This window comes from Camelus ferus, chromosome 3, assembly GCF_009834535.1.
Source record: "Camelus ferus isolate YT-003-E chromosome 3, BCGSAC_Cfer_1.0, whole genome shotgun sequence".
In the NCBI taxonomy this organism is placed as follows: domain Eukaryota; kingdom Metazoa; phylum Chordata; class Mammalia; order Artiodactyla; family Camelidae; genus Camelus; species Camelus ferus.
This window is the reverse complement of record NC_045698.1, coordinates 67,045,327-67,060,112: the sequence shown is the minus strand read 5'-3', so window position 1 is coordinate 67,060,112 and position 14,786 is coordinate 67,045,327. Positions and strand designations below refer to the sequence as shown.

General features: G+C 34.9%; 1 protein-coding gene across 1 annotated transcript in view; it reads right to left on the bottom strand.

Annotated features, from left to right (window-relative positions):
* RGMB (repulsive guidance molecule BMP co-receptor b) overlaps nucleotides 1-12,592 on the bottom strand; it is a 44,644-nt gene extending 32,052 nt beyond the window's left edge. The window contains exons 1-2 of the mRNA XM_032476409.1: nucleotides 12,410-12,592; nucleotides 3,191-3,320 (exon numbers count right to left, since the gene is read on the bottom strand). The gene's annotated coding sequence lies outside the window, so the exon portion shown is untranslated. The remainder of the gene's footprint in view (nucleotides 1-3,190; nucleotides 3,321-12,409) is intronic.
* Nucleotides 12,593-14,786: the final 2,194 nt, after the last annotated feature.

Here is a 14,786-nt window from a genome sequence, read left to right as displayed (position 1 = left end):
TTCAAATGACATATGTTTATACCTTATTGATATCAGAGAAAATTCCAAGGAGATATATTTTAACTCAGCTTAATAAATTGAAACAAAAATGGGACCAAAGAAATCCATTTTCAAATAATCACAAGTACAAAAATAATAAGCATTTTTCTTTTTCTATTCTTCTTCTCATATTTAATTATGCCATCATTTCGAATTATCCAAGCCACATGAAGAGGCTCAGGTAGTGTTTGTGCCAGGAGCAATTTTAGACTGGAGCCTGAGAATGAACCCAGGAATGAAAACAGTGCATGTTCGTCAGAAGTTTGAGTGAAATAAATCTGGCTGAATTCAGGAGTGGGGCATGTTTCAAAAGAAGAGTGGGAAAGGATTCTCAGAGGTCGGGCTCTTGCTGTTGAATTGTTAATGTGCTCTTCAGCTGTCCCAGCTGGGACTGTCCATCAACAAAGAATGTGAAGAATGCATGACTGGTACAGAAATCTAAGTGAAACAGATGAAGTTTCCTTTTCCCCTGACCCCTCGTGGGGGTGCCGCAAGGGAGATGGGGGATCCATACCCCCAGACCCCCTGGTAAGCAGTCAGCATCCAGGATACTTACTCCTTGTTAAAGGATCATGCTAAAATATAATCCCTTTCTTTTAATTCTTCCATTAAGCAAATGATTTTTGAGCACCCACTAATGAGTCTGGCAAACTTCTAAATCCTGGGAGTAATGCCATAAATAATTCAGACAAGGCTCTTAAGAATGTACATTCTGATGGTGGGGAAATAAACAGGTAAACAAGTCAATAAACCAAATAACTTTAAAAATGCTGTAGAGTTTAAGGAATACGGTGTATGACAGGAACAAGGGCAAGAAGGAGCCCTCATTAATGGAAAGGAATTTCTGAGATCTCATGGGAAGGCCTGTAACAATATGGGGGAAAGGGTAGGAGGCAGAGGTCAGGGTCTCAAGATATGAACAATCTTGGAGCGTTTAAGGAACAGAAAATGGCAGAAAGTACATTACTGGGAGAAATTTTAGCAATCTAAGACAAAATTCTTTAATTCCCAGTTGGCATTTGAATAAGGGAGAATTCTTCATTCCCAAACTTCAGGATGGTAAGAAATGGAAGAGGTGTTTATTGAATTACTATTAGGAGCGACACCTAGTGTCTGACTCGGGGGTAGGGGTGAGTGGGATCTAACTGCACCCTCATAACCTCTCTCTGAAGCACAGATTATTGTTCTCATTTTGTAGATGGGGAAATTTAGGCTGAAAGAATTAAAAAACCTGCCCAAAGATACATAATAAGTGGTTGGTACTGGATTTGAATTGAGTCTTTCAGGTTTTAAAGTCTAGTTGCTTCCATTACACTTCATTGCTCCATGTCATTTACTAGACAATCTTGGTGTTAAAACACACAGAGATTCATCATAAAGCTTTTGTGCCACTAACAGAAAAAAAAAAAAAAGATTGTAATTAATAGCAGAATTAAAAAGTGAACTGATTGGAAAAAATTAAGATTTATTTTTAGAAATTTAAAATTAAATCTATAGTCCTCTTCTAGCCCAATTAAGAATCTCTTCTCAATAATGCAGAGGGCTGAAGAGTCTCATTTCCTCAACTCATCTTCTGCCTCTCTGTATAGCTCTTGTCAAGGCTTGAATGGACATTCTTTACCTGATTAAATGTCCAGTAGCCTATGGCTTGATATTGGGAGTACAGGTTTTGATACACTTCTACAATGGGAGGCCTATGAGTTTCTAGTGAATTCATAGGCAGAATCATCTCATGGATACAGTCTTGCCTATTTCACAACTTAGCTTGTACCATTTCCCTAGTAAGGCTGTGTGACTATAGAAATGTGTAAGTGGAGTCCACAGTGCCAGGTACACAGTAATACTAGTGGTTTCCTACTACATTTAGAGCCTGGGATGTACACCAGAGTTATTATGTGGAAAAATTCTGGTAGAATCATCACGGAAAACAATCCAGGTCATCAGCGCACAACTTCATAACTATATTCATTATTACTTTTAACAGAGAGCTAGTATTGTTATATCCTCTCTTCATTCATTCATTCAGTTACTTATTTGTCCAATCAATCTTTCCACAAACATTTATTGAACTACCTGCTATGTCCTCTTTTAGGCACAAGGAATACATTAATGAAAGAAAAAAAGAGTTAGGAACTAAACAATATATCAATGAATAAAACATAATAATCCTCCCTCCCAGAGGGAGAGACAAACAATAAACATAAAAACAAGGACATTCTAGAGCGTATTAAAAGGAGTCATGTGCTCTGGGAAAAACAGAGGATGACAGTGGGATGTGAAATGCTGGCTTCTGTGTACAATTTTTAAAAGGATGGTAGAGGTGGGCTTGACTGAGAAAGTGACATTTGAGCCAACACTTGGAGGAGCTGATGGAGTGACCCACGCAGCTCTCTGAAGGAAGGGAGTTAAGGCAGAGGCAACAACCAGTGCACAGATTCTGAAGTGAGAGACTGCCTCGCATTTTTAAGAGAAAAGAGGCCTGTTTTGTTGGAATGGAGTTAGCAGGGGAGAGTTAGAGGAGTTCAGACACATTATGGGGCCTCAAATCACAGAGAACTTCAGGGCCACTGTAAGGATTCTGACTGAATTTGGGAACCTTTGGAGAATTTTGAGTAGAGCAATGGCATCGTTTGAATTTTAGGAGTTCACTCATGCTGTTTTGTTGAGACTATATGGCCAGGCAAGGGTGGAAGTAAGGAATCCAGTGGGATGGCTATTTCAAGAATCTACGTAAGAGATGCTAGAGACTTAGACCAATAGTGGTAGCAGAGGAATTGTTTCGAAGTGGTTAGATTCTGGATACATTTTGATGTTTGAATCAAAAGGGTTTCTTGATAGATTAAACGGGGGTGTTTGAGAGAAAGACAGGCATCAAGGATCACTCTTAAGGCTTTTTAGCCTGAGCCACCATCAAGATGGATTCCCATCAGCTGAGTTGGGTTGGAACAGGGTTTTGGCGTGTGAAAGACAAAACGCACCAGACAATCAAGGAGGTGATTTTATTCAGTCTGTTGCAGTTGGGAGAAAGTCCACTAATGACGGCCATCTCAAAGAAAAGGAAAGAGGCCTTGAGGGAGAGGCCAGTGCTCAAGGGAGTCATCAAGTTGTCTTATGGGAGTCATGAGGAAGAATGGAGAGGGCTCTTACTTACCTGAGTCATTTGAGGAAGGGTGGAGATGAGTTATCTTGAAATATTTGAGGGCAGGGAGGTGCTTTGTGACTAGCCATTTCTTCGAATACAAAGGGTGGGAGCAGAGGGCTCAGGTAAAGTTAAATACTGTCTGTGAGGAAACACATGAGTTTAGTTTTGGACTTACTAGGTTTAAGATTTCTGTTAGACTTCCTAGTGAAAATCTCTTTAGTATTTCCTTGCCTGTCATCAAGATGTTGGCTGTATCTAGCTGTGAACTGTCATACTGCACATAAAAATATGTAATTTGAATAATCAATTTTATATCATTTCAGCATGCAGACGAAGTCTCCAAATTACTTTTTTCTTATATAAATATTTTTGTTTTTAACAACCTTCATATTATGAAAATTATTAATTTTAATGAAATTGAGCTGAGTTTTCCTTCATCTGACACTTCAGATATTCCATATCTCAGTGACAGGATTCATGAATCATGAAAGACTGCCTGGTACTAGCAATGATTGATTTCATATTCACACCTACCTACGTGTATCATTTATTTTTTCCCATTTAGGCACATAAATGTCCAGCAAATTAGAAAAAGCATATCTATCTTTAGTAAATTTGCCTACAGATATGTGAAAACTTTTTTGAGAACTATATACAGTAAAATATATGAAATGGTGCATTCAGTTATAGTGTTACAGATTCATGGTCTGGATTTTCCCCAAATGTTCTACCTAGAGTGCCTCATATTTCATGTGAAATTCAGGACAGACAGTTTGATCAAGCAGTCAGAGACGTGATAGGAAATGTAGACCTTTTGGGGAAAAGACAAGAAAAAAGTAGACTACAAATAATAAATGTATGTGAAATGAGAAATGAGTGAAGTTAGAAGTTTTAGGTGGGAAAGAATGTTGAGCTTAGAAATTTTAGAAGTTAAATTTAAAGTACAAAAGATAAAAAGACCGAGAACAAACTAGTTTTGTCCAAGGATGAAAGGCACTCATGAAATGTAATACAGATTATAAAGGGAATCTGATTTAGACCATTCCCATTATTTTGGCGAAAGAATGACTGAATATAAAAATAATCCATCATTGTGATCTATTTTGTGTATCTGTTTCTGTCTTTAGAAGAGCATACTTGTAACAAATTTTCTTGATTAATATAGGAAAAGAGCTCAGAAACCAATGTAAACTACACTATTATCTCATTTATTTCTCATAACAATCCTACAATCTGATACCATTATATTCTGCATTGTACAAATAAGGAAATTTAGAAAGTGAGGTAAATTATCAAGTCATGCTTTTTTTTTTGTGGAAAGAAGTAAGTTGAAGAGGTGGGATTCAAACCCACTCTAAAATCTCTTAACCATTACACCTAGTACTACTTTTCATTTATACATTGTACAAGTTGTATCATTTTTGCTTTGTTTTCATTTTTTTCTGGACTAACATTCCTGTAACTTTTGCAAGGAAGGTATTTGTTTCTTAACTTTTTGTTAATTCTTCTATTCTCTTCTGAATGATCTATTTTGTGTCTATTTTATTACATAATACTCCCAGAATGAATTTCATTTGGGACCAAAGCAATGCCAATGAAATTCATTTAGTTGTATTAAATACTATATTTAATGAAGAATAAAATGTATTAAAATTTTTTGTTAGTGACACATAATTGACATCTTTTATTTTTTCTTATGTTCTTCGGTGTTCTGTTTTTGTTAGTGTTACAGAACACTGTAATCACTGTTTCCTATGTGAACAATTTCACATTTTTTAATCAAATGAACTATTTTTTATTGTTTTTATCCCATCTGTCCAAATTTTCAGGCTCATACTCTATTTTAATCCTAATTTCAAAAGTTTTATCATTCTCTTAATCATTTATAAATTTGATTAGTATTAAAATCTTCACTCCAAGCTTTTAATGAAAATATTCGATGATACTGGATTCTAACGGCCTTCTGTAGAATTCTAAATAGGATTTTCTCCCCATCAGTTCAATCAGAATATCTTACATTTGCATATTACTCTCTGGGCTTCTTTCTTTGCCAAAAGCATGTTTATTTTTGGGTTTAAAATTTTTTTTTTGTTTTTGTTTGTTCAATAGTACTGTCTAACCAATAACGTAATTTTAGTTTCTCCCATCTCGTATCACAGAAGAAATTACAGACACTTAATATTGCCTTGAATCATAATTCCTATGTAGAGCTATTTTGGCTACATGTGCTTGTGGTCATCTTGCCTTTCCAGCAGCCAAAATTCTAATTGTTTCCAAGGGTTGCCTACAAGGGCTAACTCAGTTAAAAAAAACATATCAGACTCAGTGCACCTGCAATAGTCAACCTGGTGACTTTAGGAATGCAGTTCCAGCCATGGATCCTGGAGCTGGTCAATACTGGGTAATCCGCTAAGTTAATCATCAAAGAAATTATGAAGTTGGTTGCATGCTGTAGCTAAAATCTGTGCGAAAGAGATAATTCAAAATTTAGCATATCATTGAATTATCTGTCTGGAATTAACCTAATGTTTATCACAAGAATCTGAGTCTTGGTGTATTCTTTGGTTTTTCTATACTTCTTTGCAAGGCACTTAATGTTAACTCCCTGGTTTCTTAAACTGTCAAGGCTAATGTCAGGCAAGATGTCGATCAAATCTCATTTTTTCAATGTGAAACTTCTAGTTTCTGTTTGGGATTCTGCCAGAATAGCTTTATTATTAGAAAGTCCTCAAGTCAATCTTTCTCTATTGTCTTCTCAAAAATAACTCAATAAAATGCAGCTTGAAGGGAACTTTTTCTTTCTTTTTCTTTTTGTTATCCTTCAGAGGTTGTTTCTGATTAGGAGGGTTAAAAAAATAAAGTAATTTGACATTTTAAATTGAATAGGAGAAAGAACTCTGTTATGTACCTTTCATTACTGTCCTTTGTTCTGAGAATAACAGGTAATTGATAGAACACTTGGATCTTTCCAGTCATCTACCCTCCCATGTCTTGTTTGACAAGTGTGTAGTTTGCATCTTCATACTATAATTTAGAACTGTAAGAATTCTTGCTGTATTGAGGTGAATTGTGCTATAATTGTTCCAGAGTTTTTTTTAAAAAACTATGAATTCTTAACTGATTCATAGAAAAGTGCTAAGCTTGGTAGTTTTTTATATCTACATTATAGATAACATTATTTTGTAGTTCCTGGACATCAACAAAAATTTATTTATTAACTATATAAATATTTTATAGGGAAAATGGAGACTTTCTTGTTTATTATGTTAAACACATTTTATTAATAAAGTTATTTAAATAATCACTCCTATAACGATACACAGGAAAAGGAAATGAATGACGTAACATCAGAAATACGTATAATGAAGTGTAATATATCTGTCACATTTTTTGTGTGTAGATGAGTCTGAAGGAAAGATGTTATTCAGGAAAATGTCTACTGAGAAACCCTTGGTGCTGAAAGAGCAATTCACTTTATTTTCTATTTATGGTACTTAACTCTCCACACTTCAGTCGCATATGTTTTTAGTAGTTTAAATTATGCAGCATGTTGACAAGAAAGAGACACAAAGATGCACTGAAACAAAGTAGATAGGCAGATACACAACAGAAATGAAAGAATTCAGGAAGTCAGAGATTTTACTAAGTAGGGCAATGGGTAGCATGCTGTAGCTAAAATCTATGAGAAAGAAATAATTCAAAATTTAGTGTAAGCTTTTCTTAGTAATAAAGCATATCAGGGCTAAGTTCAGTGTTCCAGATTAATCCCCCTCTCACAAAAGCATATTTACTGAACTGCTGTTGTCATATTTCTCCTTCCTGAAATAAAATTCCTTTTATTTTCCTATGGAGAATATACATAACAGTGTGTCTAGATGGGATTCAGAGGAGAACAAAAAGACATGAAAAGTTTTCTGGGTCACAAGAGTCAAAATTACAAAGTCTGTGCTCCAAACTTCAGAGCCTACAGTTCATGTGTTCCTTTCTCACTAGAAAGATGTGTGGATCTCCAAGTGTGGTCCCTGGACCAGCAGCTTCAGTATCACCTGAGAACTCGTGAGAGGTGCAAATTCCCAGGCTTCACCTTGGACCTACTGAATCAGAATGTCTGAGTGGAGTCCAGCAACCTGTGTTTTAACAAACCCACCAAGTGATTTTAGTGCATGTTGTGAGAACTTCGGGGCTAGCCTCTTGCTAATTCACAGTGTGGCTCTTAAACCAGCAGCAAATGTATCACCTGGAAATGATTAAGAATTTCAGATTCTTGGGCCCTACCCCAGACCCAGAGAACCAGAATAAGCATTTTAGCTAGATACTCAGATGATTCTTCTGCCCATGGAAGTTTGAGAAGCACAGGGCTAGCCATTTTCTCATGGTTTTCAGTCTTGGGTGCATAATGAAACCACCTGGGGATGTTTAAAAGACTACCTCCACAGATTCTGATTTAATTGCTCTGGGATGTTTTCTAGACACTAGGCATTTTTTCAAAGCTCCTGGGGTGATTCAAGTGGGCAGGTAAGGTTGAGAACTACTTCTTTAAGCCCTCAAACAGAGTTTATTTACTTTTGTTTTTGACAAGCTTCTTTATATGATTTCCATCCTTGCAGGACATCTTAATCTTCAGCTACATTAGTAATAGAGGAACTTCTCAGGTAAGAGAGGTGATTATTTCATTTTACGCTGAATGCTCAGATCATACCCAAAGCACTGCCTTCAGCTCTGGGCTACCATCTGGAGACATGTAGAACAATGTAGAAAAACTACAGCATGCAAGAGAAGTCCTGCACATCATCCTGTGAGAGAAATAGTTATAGGAATTTGTAATGTTTAGGCAGCCAAAGAGATCTTTTTAAACATAATTCAGATTTTATCACTTACATGCTTGTCATTTGCCTTTGGATTTGGAAAGAAATCTAAGTCTTTAACCAAGTCCCTACATGATCTGGGGCTGCCTCCCTCTCCCGCCTCATCTCACACTTCCTGCTCCTCCCATTTCTCACCCTCTCCAGCCACAGCTGTCTGTCTTCTTTATGTTCCAAGGTCATTCTAGTTTTCTTATCTGAGAGTGAAATCATGTTCTGTTCCTTCTGCTTAAAATGCTTTCTTTCCCCACAGGTAGAGCTTCATCTTTCATGTCTCTACTCAGATATGGTTCTTTCCTTTGTGCTCAATCTCTGCCAGTAACTTTTTGGTACAAAAGCCTACTTCAGTTCTTCCTGACACCTCCTGTGATCTGTAATTAACTTGTTTGCTTATACATGTTCTTGTTTATTATCTCCCTTGCTAGAATGTGAGTTTGATGAGGACAGAGACCTTACTGGATTTCTCCATTACTATCTTCACAATGTCTAGAGCATGCCCAGCACAGAGTAGGAGGTAAGTAACAATTCACCGAATGGCTGAAAAATGAAGAAAAAAAGACTTTGGCTACCGTGATAGTGATTTTCAAATATTTTAAAACTGTAACTGGAAAGGAGTTCAGATTTGAATGACTATCACTAAACCCAAAAGATGAACATTGTAAGGGGACTAACAGATAAAATATTCACAAAACTGAAAGGAGCAATAGGCAGCCAGGGGAAGAAGTAAGATGTCATAAGTAGATGGGTACAGGTTTCAGCTGGATGGCATTTGAAAGAGTTGTCAACGAGGTGACTCAAACATTTGGAAAGTGATGGGTTTCAATGATCACTGATGTCCTATTCAATCTCATGACTCTAAGAGAAAGAAAATGAAGGAGGGCTGCTAAGGACAGGTGCAGTGTTGATGTTGAAAAGATAGAGCAGACAGTCTTACAGCAATGGAGAAAGGCAGAAACATTTCAAGAGTCAGGCACAAGACCTGTAAAGAATGGTAATAAAGCCTAATTTTTTGCTCATCAGTAGGCCTGAAGGTCACCATCGTATCATTGCACAATATCATTCATAGTAACATTCATATGTTCCTTTCTTAAAAGTGTGACATGTTCATAGTCATTTTTCACTTTGTAAAAATATTGTAAATGTGAATTTTATTATCTATCTATACTATCTCAATGGCTTTTGAGTATACATCATATAATCATTTATGAAACCAATCTTACATGAATGTATTTGAAGAGAAATCTTTGTGTACCTTTATGCTTATGCTATAAAGATAAGTTCCTAGCAAGGAAAATATTAGTTTGAAGGCTATTCAAATATTTATGGCTTTAATAATTGTTATTTATAAGGTTGAGTCATTAATATTATTTGTTTAAAGAATCAGGCAAATGAAGTGATTTATTTTGGAAAGAATTCTACCCAACATAATTAAAAGAGTTTGGGTATGTAAAATTTTGAAATCAACTTTCAAAAAGTCACCTATCCAGAAATATCTATTCACCAAAGATCCCATAGCCAAGATGCTACACTCTGTCTAAATTTGTATACAGGGATTCATATCGCTTGAATAGAAATGTGCTTAAGTACTACACATAATATACATATAATCCCATTGTCCTTATCATCATTTTCCACTCCTTCATTGGAAATGCATTGTCATAATTAAGCTGATCTCCTTTTTAGTAATGAAAAAGAGATTATTGGGCTAAAATTGATCATTCATTGATCTCTACTGTATCCATATATTGAACAGATGTTTCAACCTCCACTTCATTTTGATAATTAGACTTATTCCTCGTGTTTCCAGTCAACAAACCTCAACAGAAGTGTTCAGTGGATGGGGCGGGGGTGAGAGGGTAATAGCTCAGTGGTAGAGCACATGCTTAGCATGTATGAGGTCCTGGGTTCAATCCCCAGTACTGCCTTAAAAATTTTTTTTAGAAGTGTTCAGTGGAAATTCCATAGAAAGGCCTGGTACCAACTACATATTAAGGTTATTTCTATAGGGTAGCTCTACCTCACTTTGGATATTCAGCTCTTTCTTTTTTGTTGTTGCCACATGTTGTGTGTTTTCATTAAATTGTTTATCAGTGAGCTCAAGGCTTACAACAAATGTGGGTGATTAATTACTGGAATGGCTTATGGACGTCCTGACAGAGAATTATAGATTCTGACTAATCAAGATGTTCACAGCACTTAAATTCCAGTTTACCAATGCTGCTGCCGAGTATATAGTTAGAACTTTGGAGGAGAATTTCTTAACCAGATGATAACATGGTTCGTGCTTTTTTTCCTGCATCATGATGAAATCATGAGTGGTCTGTCTGAATCCTCAAATCTTCAAGGTTACATTTAATTATCTGTGTTCCTCACTCTATTTAGTCCTTTGCCAAAGTTTGTTGTTTTTACTTTATATTATTTTCTAAATCTGGTCTTCTTTTATCCCGTAACTATAGTCCTCTATCACATTCTCTTTACCTCTTTCCTGAATTATAAATTTATACAATGTTTATTGGAAATGCAGTTGAAGAAACTAATAATTATGGAGGCCTTTCCGTAAGCTAGGCATCATATAGACACGTTTTAAACATTATTTAATTTTCACCAAAATCATGGAGGCTCTATTATTATTCCTATTTTATACACGGGGAAACTGAGGTACCAAGCTGTTCTCTACTATAGACAATACCTTGTTTGAACCTAGTTGTGCTTGCTTTACAGCTCTCTCCACATTGCTATTCCCACTATCTCTATAATTAGTTTGAGTGCCTACTGGGTTCCAGAAATTAAATTGTGTAGATCTGTGGATATGAAATGAATAAGACATAATCCTTTTCCTGGGTGAGTTCATATTTCAAAAGGAAAATAGGCCTATATACCCATTAGACAATTCTGTAACACAAGTATATTTGGGAAAGGGTAGAATGAGCAGATTCAAGAAAATAAGGAGGATGGTTGTGAGGACCAGAGATGAGTGAAGGAAAGAGGAAGAGGCCCCTTTTCTTTGCTGAAACCTGTGTTTCAAAATAACAGTGACCGGCAGACTTACACTCTAGCTGAATATAGGGGATCAACCAACTGGAACTGGGGTTTCTCTTTCTGTCTCTCATCTCTACAATGTTCTGGTTGACTCTGGCCCCAAGAGGGTTCTCTCCTCATGATCTGTAGCAGCTGTTCATCTTTTGTGGTCTGGTCTTCAAATGCCATGGAAAAAAGAGTGAACGTTTGCTCCAGGATTCCTGTAAGTATCTCTTTGTCTCTAATTTGGCGCTATCATTGAGCCAATTAATCTGGCCCAGGATATTGTGCCATGCTATTTGGCTTAGGTCCGTTTCACACACCATCCTTAAGCTATCTGTGGAGGTCCACCTGGAGCCCATGTACTGAGAGGGAGGGAGAATTAGCACCAGGGCACTGTTACCAGGAGAAACATGAGTGGGTCCTGGGTGCTAAAAACAGCCATTCACAAGTGTCATTGTTCTCCACACACGTTGGCTTTTCTAGTGTTCCTTTCTCATTTCAGATACAGTTAAATGCACCAAAGCCTTCTTCAATTCCATTCAAGAATCAAATACTGAGCATGTTGCATGCCTGGCCCTATGTTAGTTTCTGTAGAAAAAGAGCTGAGGAAGACATAGATTCTACCTTCAAGAAGCTCATGGGCAAGAAAATACTTAATCTCTCTTGTCTCTAAATAACTGACATATTTTCTTATATTCTATTGACATAATTTAATCTTTTGGCTTCATCAGTAGTAGGTTTATCTGCCTTAGACTGTAGGTTTATGGAAGAGGAACCTGCTCTTTTTAGCTTGTTTTGTACTAGTTCTCAGTTTTTCAGACAACTACTTTTCAGTGAAGAGTCTTCCAATGTACATTACTTTTCCAAGGGATAAAAGAATATTGAGAATTGATGAAGTTTATGTTTAGCTTCAAGTAGTATCACACATGCTGGCAACAGATCAAAGTAATGGGTGGGAACTTCGCAACTTTCTTTGTGAACTGCATTACTATTTAACTACTTCTGTTTTTAAAGCACCAAAAAGTACCTAATTTTTCTTTAATCTGTCTTATAAACTGTCAGATTTTACATATTTCTATGATGCAACTCATTGGGTATTCAAAAATTTTTAAAAAGCTTCTACCAAAGCAAGTGACTTGTGGCATGACCTCCTGACACAATCCAACCAAAACTTATTATTATTGTTATTTTTAAGAGACTTTAGGAGACACTTTAGAAACAAGAATTATGTTTTAATATTAATCAACTATTCATTTATGACATAGTTAATGTTACTTGTTACTAATCATGTGACTTAAATAATGCAAGTTCCCAAAGGGAATGTATTTTCTGTCTGCTTACTTACTATTTGTAGCTCCTTGGATCCAGATCTTTGTTATCAGGTTTTTTTTTCCCCTTCTTTCCATTGTCCAGCATGAGTTTTGTGGTTCCTTGTCTTTCCTCCTTATTTATCCACTTCCTTCTGTGTAAGCCTCCATACTTGATAATACCTGAATTTTTGTGATGGATCCTTTGTTTTTCTTCCTTTTTCCTCTTGTCTTGTGTTAGTATCTGTATGTATAAACATACATATCTACATATATATATGTCAGTATGTATTTGTCTATTAAGTTTTATCTAGTTAAAACAAAAACACTGCATTTATTTAGACAAACATGCATATTTCCATTTCACAGAAAGGGAGCAGAGTTTAAATGACTGATCTGAGGTCTCTTAATTAGTCAGTTCCCCAGGTGTCAGTAGAAGAAATTCCTCCTGATGTATGTTTCTAATAACCATAATTAAAGATTTTTGTTTTTCATGTTTATGTGCATGCTATTAGATGTATACAAGTTCATGAATATTATTTCTTGGTGGATTGTTACTTTTATTATTATATACATTTCTTCTTTATCTTGGTTAATGACTTTTAATCTTATTTTGCCTGATATGAATATTCTTACTCAAGCTTTTTAAGGGTCTAGTATTTTGATATCTCTGTTCCTTTCTTTTATTTTCAAATCTTAAGTTTAGCTTTATTTTTTCTAGGTTTTTTGAAAGCAGGGTATAGGTTGGAATTAAAGAAAAGTCCATTGATAACTGCTATAATTAGAACTATTTCCAGTTTTTTTGGTGGTAATTCGTATGTTTGAACTTATTTCTGCTATCTTACTTTGTATTTTGTGATTCTTTTTTTCCTTTTGTGATTCTTTTCTGTTGGATTGATAATTTTTCTTTATTCTGTTATTTGAAAGCTGTAACTTAAACATTTATTGTGTCAGTGTTACTCTTAAAATGTTAAGATAGATTTTGAATTCTATTTTTTCTAGATAGGACTTCCATTATTTAGTATTTCTATTCTTTTCCTAAACATGACAAAAGTATTAGTATGCTTTAAGTATGCACTAAACATCCTTCTGCAATTTTATTATTATTACCTAGAATTTTATTTTTACCATTTAATCACACAAGTGATTTATTTGTATTTTAATATTATTAAAATAGCTGACATTTTATCAGCTTCTGTGGTTTGTATTTCTTTTGGTTATGTACATCCTTTAATAGTTCCTTTACTGATGGTCTGTGGATGGGAAATTTTCATAAAGTCTTTGTCTGAAAATATATTTTTGTTCCTTTCACTACTTAATGTTGGCTTTAACTATGTAACAAGTTCTGGATTGACAATTTTTTTTTTTTTGTCTAATTGATATTTTGTCCATTTGCTAAGAGGGGTATTAAATCTCCAACTAAGAGGATGGAATTTTCTATTTTTTCTTTCTATTCTGTCACTTTTTGCTTTATATGTTTTGATGGACTGTTATTATGTCTTCCTTATGAATTAAGCCCTTTATCATCACAAATTTTCTTTTTTCTTTAGCTCTTATATAGTCTTTTTCTTGAATTCTCTTTTATGTGATAGTACAGACATTTTAGCCTTTTTAAGCATACTGGTTGCATGGTATTTTTTTTTTTTTTCATTACTTTCATTTAAAATTTTTACATTTTACTTTTTATCTTTATTTTCTAATATAACATGCATCTCTTTATATTGTATATATTTTTAAAAAATCCATTCTGAAAATCCTTGACTTTTAATTGCAGTGTTTAGTACATTAATAATTAATAAAATTACTGTTGTGATTATATTTAGGTCTCCTATCTTATTATTTGGGAGTTTTTTTTTTTTTTTTTAGTCCTTTTAAAAGATTTTGTTTCTCTGTCCTTTTTTTTGCATTAAATGGGATCATTTGAATGTTTTCAGAATTCCATCTTAATTTATCTATTTTTACAATCTGTAACTTCATATAACTTCTTTTAATTATGCCCTTTAATTTACATCTTTATTCTCCCACAATCTCCAGAGAGTTAATATTATACCACTTCACATGAAATAAAGAAACCTTTGAATAATATAGGTCTATTTACCCCCATTACTTACATCTCAGTTATCATATATATTCCATCACACTTTTTAAACCCACAAGACAGTGTTATAATTTTTGCTTTAAATAGTCCTATGTGTTTAAAAGAAATGAAAAGGAAATATACTTCTTACATTTGCCAGTTCTATGTTCTTCATTCTTGCCCGAAGATTCAAGTTTCCATCTGGTATCATTTCCCTTCTGCTTGAAGAACTTCCTGTAGTATTTCTTGAAGAATAGGTCTCCTGGCTATATATTTTCTTTTATTTTATTTAAAAATGTTTTTATTTTACTTTCCTACTTGGGAATATTTTCACTGGA